The sequence below is a fragment of the Anastrepha obliqua genome, chromosome 3, assembly GCF_027943255.1.
Source record: "Anastrepha obliqua isolate idAnaObli1 chromosome 3, idAnaObli1_1.0, whole genome shotgun sequence".
NCBI lineage: Eukaryota > Metazoa > Arthropoda > Insecta > Diptera > Tephritidae > Anastrepha > Anastrepha obliqua.
The window spans coordinates 28,040,534-28,052,680 of record NC_072894.1 but is presented as its reverse complement, the minus strand read 5'-3'; the positions used below and the strand labels follow the sequence as shown (position 1 = coordinate 28,052,680).

At 36.6% G+C, this 12,147-nt stretch overlaps 2 pseudogenes; both read right to left on the bottom strand.

The window, feature by feature from the left end:
* Positions 1-10,615: 10,615 nt before the first annotated feature.
* Positions 10,616-10,801, bottom strand: LOC129243244 (U2 spliceosomal RNA; annotated as a pseudogene).
* Positions 10,802-11,755: 954 nt separating this feature from the next.
* Positions 11,756-11,942, bottom strand: LOC129243250 (U2 spliceosomal RNA; annotated as a pseudogene).
* Positions 11,943-12,147: the final 205 nt, after the last annotated feature.

Genomic DNA, 12,147 nt, shown 5'->3' with positions numbered 1-12,147 from the left:
ATTCACTTCACTATTTTATCTATCCAACTACGTCTAACTCGGCACTGGGTTGCTTGTTTTGCGCCCTTGATGACAAGTGTTTATGCCTGCGGCGACTGTAAGTCCAATTGTAAATCTCCAACCAGCCTTTTATCTGGTTGTCTAATTCCATCTTCAGCAATATTACTTCATTCGCTCCTCTCTGCATGCCGTCAGCCCACGTCTTATGCTGATTATTTCATGCGTATTTTCGAGAAATGTAGACATGCTCGAGACCAAAACGTTGTACGAATGCATTCAATTGTTGATGGTAATATTACCGTTATTTATACTGCTCCCGCTGTGTCGTTGGTCATTTTATGCTTGCATTGCCGCATACGTACATACATATGTATTGTTGTTATGACTAACAATTCAACTTGTTTTTTTTTACTTATTAACAACAGTTTCTGTGCAGTTTTCTTCAGTTGAGTCGTTCGGTGGACTGGTCGCTAATTTACCCCACGTGCACCTCCCCGTTTGACTTTCATTTCATTTCTTGTGAATGGTATTGCTCGGTTGCCTTTTCGTCTGTTCAGATAGCTGCTGACTGCTTCGTTATTTCTTTGGGTTTACACACTTAGCTCGGTTTCATTTTATTTCATTGTTTGCTCAACACGATCTATGGAGCATACGACTGCGTCGCATTCAGAGACGGATTAAGTTTCTGAACCTGTAAGTTTGCATTTTGTTTTTTTTTTGTTTCCAGCATCTTAAAGTTTCCTTGTTATTTGCTTTTTTCCACTTCTACGGTTTTATTTGTATTTTTTCACTTTTTATGTATCGGTTAGACTTTTCTGAGTTGCTTGACTACTTGGGCGTGCTGCATCAAGCCCGCATTTATGACCACAGACGGATTACAACTTCAGCAGGTCTCGAGTTGCAATTACTTTTGCAAAATTACTCATACAATTCTTCATTTGCAAGTTGCTTTGTTAGTTTGCCCGTTGCTATATGAATACAGTTGCGGACACTGAAATGAGGATACATAAAATACCATCATTTTTACTTTTATTTAGCTCCCTTATTTAAATGCAGTAGCAACCGGCATCTTGTTTCACACAAATTTATCATAAAAGAAGCGCTATTAAAATATTTTGTTATATTATTTATTTATACAAAATTAGCTATGTTGTACATCTTAACAGCTATTTGGGTTAGGAGCTATAGCAGCTAGGCCTTAAGCTCGATAATTTCATATATACATTCTGTCAAAAAAATATTGACAAATGTCTAGAGAATTTGTCTTAAATTTTGTATTTTGAATGAGATTCGTGTGCCGAATCGTTGGAGATGTTGCAGAAAGCCTATGGTGAGCGTACTTTATCTAAAACACGGGTCTACGATGGATATAAGACTTTTGCAGAGGGCCGAGAAATCGTGGCACCTTCAACGGATGAAAACGTCGACAAAGTCAAGGAAATGGTGCTGGAAAACCATCATTTAAGTTTAAGGGAGGTAACTCGCGATCTTAGCGTGTCTCACGAATTAATTCGCAACATTTTACATCATCCATTAGGCATGAGATGCGTGGCTCCTCGACTCGTTCCAAGAGAGTCGAATTTCTTTCAAAAAATTCATCGGAAGAAGGTGGCTGAAGACATGCTTGAGCAAGTGAATTCGCATCCAACGTTTATCCAGCGCATCACAACAGGTGGTGAAATGTGGGTATATGATTTTCACATACAAACCAGTCAACAGTCCGCTGAATGGCACTTCCAAATGAGCCGAAACCACGTCAAAGTTGTTCAAAAGTGAAAGTCATACTACTCCTTTTCTTTGATTATAATAGTGCTGTGCACTCGGAACTTGTTCCAAATGGTTCTACTATAAATAGAGAATATTATGTGGAAGTTTTGCGACGTTTGAGAGAGAATGTGCGTAGGAAACGGCCCAATTTGTGGAAAGAAACCTCATGCATCTTGCACCATGATGACGCACCGCCTCACAAGGCTCATATTGTGAACACTTTTTTAGACCAAAAAATTGGACAAATATCATCGAACAGACACCGTATTCACTGGCCTCGGTGACTTTTTCCTTTTCCCTAAACTTAAATTGCCACTCCGCGGACGCCGCTTTGAGTCGATAGAGGCCATTAAGAAGAATTCGCCGAAGAAGATCTCTTCAAACGCGTTTAAAAGGTGCTTTGATGACTGGTCTAATCGTTGGCATATTTATATTGCTTCGAATGGAGCCTATTTTGAAGGCGACAAAATAAATGTTGTTGATTAAACGATTATTTTGCGTTTTATTGAACAATTCCCGGTACTTTTTTGACAGAATGTATTTCCATTCTTAAATTTTGATAAATTTTGTGTTTTTTATGGTTTTATAGAAAGTCTGTTATATGGGTGCTTGTGTAGTTATTATTTGTATACCAGTCAGTGGTAAGGTTCGTTTCGAGGTGTTGTTTGTCGTGGGTGTGCTGTTTAATATGATTTTTCATATTGAGTATTTTTTTTTCTGAAAGCCTAAAGAACAAAAAAAATGTTAAATAAACAAAAATATAACGCAGCGCTAGCAACGGAGGCTTTCAGCTGCCTGGTGAAGAGTTGCTGGTCATATACCTCATAGAAGATCAGATTCCTTCAGAAATTTATAGATTTTAGAAATATTGGTATCCGAAGGGTTAATTGGTAGCGATAGTGAAACATGAAATTCAAAATTCTGGTGCCTTTGTCTATCTAGTCCAAGGCAAAAAGCTAAAAACTGCAGCATACTGGCTGGAGTATTACAAAATAGACATAAGCTTGGTTGCCTCCCGTATAGTAGATATGCGTTAGTGATTACACTGTGACGAATGCGTAGGCCAGTGTAGGACATAGTATAATGAGATGTGAGGGATGATAGATAGTTTGGTTTAGTACGACTTCGATTAATCCTGGAGTAGTGATAGCTATAGAGAATCCAGTCAGCTACTAGTTTGGTTTGCCTCTGCTGCTCTATGAGTCGATAAGCATCATTTTTACATAGAAGATTTGTTGTGGTATTAGGAGTAACGCTCATATCCTTGGCAGTAGATTGTATTGCCGTTGATGCATGAATATGAATGCTCTGGTACCCACATGACTCTGATTTTATGAGGCTGAACAATCAGGATATTTCCTATGGTTCCAATAATGTGATGGGAATTATTATAGTTTTTTATGGCCTGAAAATAGGGCATGCTCTCTGTGCATGTGATGTATTTCCCCTTGGGTTTTGACGAATACTGCATGGCGTAGAGAACTGCTGTTGGTTCAGCGGTGAAAATTGGGCAAAATGGAAGTAGTAATTCATACGATATAGGCTCTCCACTTTCTTTCATAATCAGAAAAATAATGACAAATAAAGGGGATCCTTGAAATATGCCGCTAAAATAGATTTAATAATGTAATTTGTGATTAATGGTTTATATGATGGCATTCCGGGAAGGTTGAGAGCATTTAAAAACTCTATTCTGTACTGGCTCGTTAGAGTATCTAATACTAATGTGTCTATCGAATAGAAAGATTTTGTTTCTGCATTACAATTTGGAAAGTATTAAAACTTGAACTGCAGCCACCTGGTCTTTGGTAGCTGAAGATTGCTCGATCTTTAAACCTGTCCACCGACTCAGTTATAAGGTTGTTAGATTGATGTGCCCACGGGTCGTTACAAACTTACCAGTAACTATTTCCAACAAATTAGTAGCAAAAAATGTAGTTCTTGTCCGGAAATAAGAACACAACGATCAAAACGCAAACAGATATTTTGTCAAAAAATGTGTTTTTTATTTCAAAAATTTTGGTTGATTATAAAGAAACATTAACTAATTTTGTTGAAAAGTAAACATTTTAAAGTTTAACTGCAGATATTTTTTGTGGATGTGAAGGTAAAAGCTCTTTCTTGTTTAAAACCGTCGACTAAAAGCTTTTTCTTGTTTAAAACCGTCGCCCACCCTTGAACAGCTTTCGCAATACTTCAGAGTGGCATTCCATCGTCCTCATTACAAAATCTATGCCTGTGTGCCTGCGTCCAGATCCCGCTTTTTCATCAGGAGATTTTTTTCCGCGAAGTCACTGATGATTTCCTACGTTTCCTCGCTGCTTAGCATCTTCTCGATTACATTTTCAGTGGTTTTGTCACCGACTGCATTCTCCAGCGTTCGGCGTTCTTGTTCCCAACGCATACATTGAAAAAGGCTGTGTTCAGCGTCATCTTCGGCTACGTCACCGTATGTGCATGTGGGGTGTTCGCTTTTCCCTATTCATGAACGCGAATTATTTCAGTCGATTAAGTCATTGACGATGTAATAGCTATTGGTTTGCTGATTTTTTACTACATTTTTGCATATTGACCACCCTTTTTTATATACTTGTACTCCTGCAAATTTTGTTAAGGGGTTACATGGGTTTCGTCGGGTAAAAAAAGTCCTATTTTCAATATTTTTTTTTCTATGTAAAAAATTATTTATATTATTTAATGCAAACTTTTTTCTGTCTTATAGATACATATTTAAAGAATAATTTCTGAAATTTTCAAAAAAAAAAAAAAAATTACAACTCCTCCATTGTGACGTCATTTTCGGCGACCCCTCGAAAAAAAGGTGCGTCCGCGTTGTCAGCATAACTCCTGACAGGCTCGTCAAAAATGAAAAAAACAAAAAGAAGTGCTTTAGTTAAGACCATAAACTCGTGCTTGAACGAAGGAAAGAAAAAAAAGTAAAAATTGGAATTTTGTCAGACATTTTTGCAAAAAAATGAAAATTTCGGTCAAATTTGCTTGACATTTTGTTTTTTAAATAGTTGTAATTGAAAACAAACAAAATCCTTCGTTCAAGCACGAGTAAATTGTATTTCGAACACCTGTGTCAAATTTCAACAAAATCGGTTGAGTAGTTTTCGAGAAGATTTGACAACCGACTTTGAAAACACGGTTCCGAGAAAAACGCGTTTAAAGTTTTGAGTAACAATAAAAGTGGCTTGGAACGCGCACTTCCAAAGGCTCTATCTACGAATTTATTATTCGGATCGACTTGAAAATTTTGGATAATATTCCTGAGAAGTTGTAGAAATTTATAAGCAAAAAAAAATAAATCGATTTTTTGAACCAACGAAACCCATGTAACCCCTTAAATTTAGCCTTCCCGGATAGCTAAGCTTTAAATTTCAAAAGTCGGAGCGTTCTGTGCGAAATGAATGCATTACTTAATACCCTTTTATAAGTAATGTGCTAACTTTATAATGCATTCGTAAGTATTTTGGGACTTTATTTTATCAGATGTATATAGAAGATAGATGTCAAGTACAAAACTGACGCTATTTTACTGTCGGCAATTGTACAAGTATATTCTATGCACTTCAGCCCATTGCCTGGTGAAACATTTATCCTGTGCATATATACAAGTATTTACATACATACGTATTTGCCATCGTTGCATGCAAATTTTGATGCCTTAAGTCATCTGTGCACTTTCAGCTTAGCTCTAAAGACCAAAACTAACTTAAGATATTCATCTCCTCTTGTTCCAGTTGCATTGCATTCTTCTTTGTTGTAGTTTTGGCTTTTCAGTTTAATTTAACTCATTTTTGAAACGCACTCTCATTTGTGTAGGTTTGTATATATACCTAGACATACCTATATTTACCTATGCTACATAAATCAGTTGTTATCGGGAATGTTTTAATTAGGAAAATTTACTGCCAACAATGGCCTCTGTTGCTAAGCGAAATCGCAACTGAATGACACTCGCAGTGGTGGTCCAAACTATTGTTCTATGAAACAAGTGAAATTAATAATAAAAGAAAATTGGTTAATATCATATTGCCAACAGGTTTAGGGTTAGGCAGAATGATTTTTGTAGGCACAGTAGAGATGTTGAAGCAGCAACAGAACGTGTGAGAGTGAGCAACACTTCGAACAACCCCACCGAAAATCTATTTTACTGGGCGTAGTTTTGGCTTTTCCCATCACCTAAATATATTTTTAAATATAAATTATCTCTTTATTCAATCCATTTTTTAGCATAATAACAAGTTTTAAGATATCACAACTAATTTACAGTTCAGCCGCGTATTTCCAAGACGCTCCTTCGCGGTTTTATTTTCTATTTCTTTCTACTATTTTCCACCTCGGTCTTTGCCATAGGTAAATATTTCGACGTCTCTGTAAATATTTTCGTAGCCCTAAGCCGTTTGAATTTGAATGTCTCTGAATTGCTTCAGACTTAACTTCATATTTTGTTCTTTTATATAACAAAACCAGGTAAGTGGCGTATGATCTGTCTGAATACTAATTCCTTTTCTATAGTAGAATATTTAATTCCGTGCTTGGATAATGTTCGTAAAGCGTAGCGTCCGGTGTTAAAATAAATTTTTTGTAAAGTATGGTGGTTAAGGGAGGAAACCGGTTTAGCAGTTTCATAACGATTGGCCTATAGCTTTTTGAGCTAAAGTGCCCACCAGTTGAAAAAAAGTCGTTTCGAGAAAAACATCGTTCTAACTAACGCGCGCTATGGTGTGGAATCGACGGCAGTCACTTAAGTGCTCATAGAATCGGGAATAATGCGAATTTCGCTTTAAAATTTTTACCACATATTCTTGAGTAGTTATACTAACAATTTATGCAATAAAAAAAGTTGATTTTTGATCAGTCTAAACTGGTTTCCCCCCTTAGGGCCTCGCCTCATTGAAACGAAAAAATGATTTTGTATGTTTGTTTTGAGTATTTTATTTTTTGATCCATTGTTAAAAAATAAAATAATTTTTTTTTTGTTTGGTCATACGAGGTTTGTTCAAGAAGTTGTCAGCCTTCAAAACAAAGTCTTCCAAAAAAAGGTACATATGTCTGGGACTCACAGCTCTATGATTTTTAAACAAACAAAAATTTACAAAATGGCAGACGTTCAAAGATGAAAACCCGGTTTTTGAGCCTTTTTTTGACTTTAAAGATGCGAAAAAAATACCAAATTTTTTTTCTGCTAACTATCGGAGTTCACACGATAGCGACAGCAATTCTACGTCATTTAAATTTTATTTGATCAAAATCGGTTCAGTAAAACCGACTATATCTGTGTCCATTGTCCATATGAAGACCATTTTTTGAAGGCTGATATCTTTTTGAATCAAAAAATCAAAATCGAATGATTAAGTTTGCGTTTTGGAGTTTTGATGGTTACATCCGTTTTTGGTTGCTTGACCGAGCTCCTTCTCCTATTTGTGGTGTGCCTCGTTTTTTTTTTTTGACAAATGGAGGCACCTACAGCTTTATGCCGCATCCGAATGGTGATGAGTTTTTATTCGGAGATTTTTCATGATAGAAATACACCCGGAGCAGGGGTGACAGTTGTTAGAAAAACTGTTTCTATTATCTCGTGTTTTAAGGGGTTTTCGAGCAGTAGCGCTACTAAATGGACTAACCCAGTCGGTTGTAGTGGCCGCCTTTTGTTATGTACTTATTTTTACCTAAATTTACAGACTCGATTTTTGTTTAGGGTCTGCTCGTATGGCATTTGAAGATTTCGGAAACGTTTTTTGAAATCTGTATTCCCGGTAGCCTATTATATTAAAATATTTTTCACATACCTGTCCAAACTGCACGACTAAATTTGGTACTATTCGAACTACCCACAGATTCTTGCCTTGAGGGTTATACTTTTCGAAGGAGCTTTTGAATAAACAGAAGTTTATTTCGCACAGCTTTAATTCTATCATGAATACTATGATTTAAATTTCTGTTTCCGCAGTTACTAATTTCTTGAGGCCACATAGCCGGCAACGCAAATTGATAGATATGCCACAAGTGGCTTCTTCCAGCACGCTAAAGTGTATTCCAATTTATTTATTACTTGCGCAGCTCTTAAAAAGACATCGCCAGCATAGCGCGCTATGTGCAATCAAGCGTTTTGGAGCTGTTTTTTTGTTATTTTCTTTTTTTTCTTGTTGTTATTGTTGTGAGCAGCGCAATCATAATTTATCATGCTACAGCGACAACAGCTTCCATTTCCAATGAATCACAAAGAGTGGCATACCATCGGGACCAATGCAAAAAGCAGTAGATGCTTGAAGACACACACAAATAAATGCATTGCTGCTTCACCAATCCGAATCAAAACGTGCCTGCCCATGCAAATATTTATTTGTTGATTGCAGCCAAACGCAGCGCACCACCACAAACTCTCCACAGTAAACGAAGAATTTACTGCATTTTTTTCTCATCTATGCGCATTCGTATATTCTACACCGTCACCGTGGCACTTCTTACCACCCATCATACGTAACGTCATGGTGGTGGTGGTCATCAGCACTTCATCAACTTCATTGATACGCGTTTTCCATTAGCACTCGCAAATAAATAAATGAATGTGTCGAAGCAGCTCTGCATCTCTGAATTTTTTGTTAACGCTCTGCAAAACAGCAACATCGAATGCTGATGGCAATAGTGTAGCAGCACTCACCGCTAACAACATACCAACGCTAGAGTGTTGCATGCCACACACCTGATGGACGGTTTGCTGATTGCTCGCCTCTTGTGCGCTAGTGTCCGTTTGCGGTGGTGGTACGAATGCATCGCGTTTCTGCGGTTTGCGGTTACCTGCTACTGCACTTATTTCTTCTATTATCTTTTTTATTCGTTTTAATTTGCATCCTCTATCCTTTGCTGGGTTATTTATTTGCCAAGAATGTGTTTGCGGCTATGTGTGTCTTGCAAGCTTTCTAGCGCTATGTCCATAGATTCAAATTAGCATTGCATTGCTTGCAGGGAAATGTGGTTTTTGTTTTCGTTTAAATGTTGTTTTGCCAAGATTTGAGTTTGGCTACCTTACAGTAAAGAATTACCGCTTTAAATGCAATAAAATTCCTTAAATGGAGTGATTTTCGAAGTGATACAAAATTTCCGTTTTTAATTTCATCAATTAAAGCAATTTGATAAAAAAATAACTAGAAATTTAAAACAATTTTGTGTTACCGGTTTCTAAAATGGAGGTAAATAAATAGAAATTTTGATACAATCTTCATTATCAGTACAACCTAAGGCCGGGGTGAAAAATCGGTGCAGATGACCAGAAATGTGTTTTCTATCGCATGGGAGCTGACCCACTCTAATGAACGTGCAGGATTCTTGAGCTCACCTGGATTTTCATGTAGCATTTTAGCTTCTATTTGCCTTTTTTACTAACCTTTCATAACTGTTTTGAAAACTCGTCACAAAGAGCAATTGAACATCATCAGGTTAAATGTGAATTTTACTGTACTTCAGCACCTTAGGCCGATCATTAATATACAAAACAAACAGAACACATCGACCCTTGAGGGACTACTCTAGATATGGAGAGAAAGTTGCGATCGACCAAAAAGATATGAGCTGATTAGGTTTAAGGACTTAGTGAAAGGACTGAAAAGTGAAATAAATCCTTTAACTTTAGACACAATAGCTTCTAATTGACGGTGTCAAAAGCCTTGTAACGGTCAAGAAGAGTTAGTAAGGTTTCGCAATTATTTATTCGAAAATTATCTGAAGCGCTAATGAGCGCAGTTACGCCTGAAGCCAGATTGGTATGCACTGACCAGGGCGTTTTTACATAAAAATAAGTAAATTTGCTGATGCATTAAGCTCAATAGGTCCGTAATCCCCATTTGATTTGAGAATGGATGCTATTGAAAGATGGACCTTTGAGAGATGCAGCGATCTGCTTGGCAAATGAAATATTAAACAAAAGCGCAACTTTCACATATTATCGATATGTTGCTTACTAGCCGAGATGTGTTCCACTAAACTTAAATAATTTATTTATGAAAATATAGTTTATTCTCTTACAAAACAATAAAACCCCACGAAACTAAAAAAAGATTGGAGAAAATTTCAAACTGCTAATGCTTTAGGAAAATTTCGAGTATGTAGTTTTATAGCCGCAGCCGCCTTAGGTGAAATATTTTTTTCTTAGCGGTCGCCCCATGGCAGGCAATGGCAAACCTCCGAGTGTATTTCTGCCATGAAAAAGCTCCTCATAAAGAAATATCTGCCGTTCGAAGTGGGTTTAAACTGTAGGTTCCTCCATTTTTTAGAACAAGATCAGGATGTACACCACAAATATGAGGAGGAGCTCGGCCAAACACCCAAAAAGGGTGTAAGCGCCAATTATTATATAAAAATAAATAAGTCTTATAGCCCAAAGAGGTTAGGGGAGTTAGAGGCCCGAAAAAATGATGATTTTCAATCTTTTTTTTTTGCTAGTCAATCGCTTTATTTAAAAAAAAAAATACCAGTCTAACGGTTAGACTTGATAGAAGTGAAACCTTCCGTAAAACAAACTGAGAGAGAATAAGACGAAAGCAGCATTAGGAGCGGGATAATTATAGGTTCATTACAACATTGCTATAAAGTTCATATTTTATTTTCTTCATTTTATCATTATTCATCCTCAATGTTTTCAATTTCAACAAATGATACGAGTGGCTTATGATAGATAAAATATGATACAAATGCTTTGGTTTCGATGTTGTCAAAAAAAATACCCAAACGGACCGAAGAAACAGACTTACAAATTTCTTCCATTTTCGTCTACTTGTATTCATATAAAAATTTATGTCTCTTCCCACCAAAGCTAAATGTATTAGTATATTTTTTCTTGTATTTATTCAAGGTTGAAATCCCGGCGATACTGCAATACCGGGCCAACCCGTGGCAGAGGTGGAGAGCAAGCCCCTAAAACACTCCGCGCATTTCCAAAAATTAGTTTAACATTTGTTGTCCTCCGATGGAGGATCTATCAGATGTTAAGCTGATAACCACACTACCTAGTCAATACATTTTAAATAATAAACCTAATAAACCTTTTGAGAATTACACGCTCACAAAAAAAAATTAATGTACGAAATATTTATACCGATTCACTTAAACTGACTTTCAGTATCTAAACCAGTGCTGTCCAAAATGAAAAATGTGAGTGTATAAGTGAGAACGAGAGAATGGGAGCAGCCCAGTGGGAAATTTAAACCAAAATAAATAAATATTGGATTGGAGTAGAAAATTTTTGTGGGAGGAATCGAAATGCCTTTTGATATTATATCTATAGCTTCCTTTGAACGACTTGTAACATAAAAGGCATTGCAAGTCGCCAAAGGCATTTTCTAGCATAAAAAAGTTCTCACAGGGCATTGTGTTGCATACATTAAGCGTCGCGGACAAACGTGGTGTTTATTCGTTGCTGGTTTGCTAACGACTGAACGATGGAGAGTAAGGTTACGTGTCATCAATTGATGTATGGGATGGACAGCACTGATCTAAACCAAAAATAGAAAAGCCAAAAAACTGTTTTCAATAAATAATCAGAAATGTCCTACAATGCAAATTTCAAAAAAAAAAATTTTATTTCTTGTGATTCGAACCAAGAATTTTGGATCGGAAGCCCACATTGATAGCCGCTCGGCTATCGCACCATACTGTCGGTGCTGGCCTAAAAGTTATTTAGTTCGTCGCTACGTTTATATGTTGTAATTCGTTTCACTTTTTCCCAAATCACTCCCAACGATTCTAAAGAAGTTTTCACTTCAAAAATTAATGTACGAAATATTTATACCGATTCACTTAAACTGACTTTCAGTATCTAAACCAAAAATAGAAAAGCCAAAAAACTGTTTTCAATAAATAATCAGAAATGTCCTACAATGCAAATTTCAAAAAAAAAAATTCCATTTTCGTCTACATGTATTCATATAAAAATGTATGGCTCTTCCCACCAAAGCTAAAGGTATTAGTATATTTTTTCTTGTATTTATTCAAAGCCGAAATCCCGGCGGTAATGCAATACCGGGCCAACCCGTGGCAGAGAAGGAGCAAGCCGCCCCTAAAACACTCCGCCCATTTCCAAAAATCAGTTTAACATTTGTTGTCCTCCGATGGAGGATCTATCAGATGTTAAGCTGATAACCACACTACCTAGTCAATACATTTTAAATAATAAACCTAATAAAACTTTTGAGAATTACACGCTCACAAAAATTATTTATATCAACATATAATATAACGCTTCGTAACTAAATAACTTTTAGGCCAACGACGACAGCATGGCGCGGTAGCCGAGCGACTAGCAATGTGAGCTTCCGATCCAAAATCCTTGGTTCGAATCACAAGAAAAAGAAAAAATAAAAGTTATTTTTTTTTAGT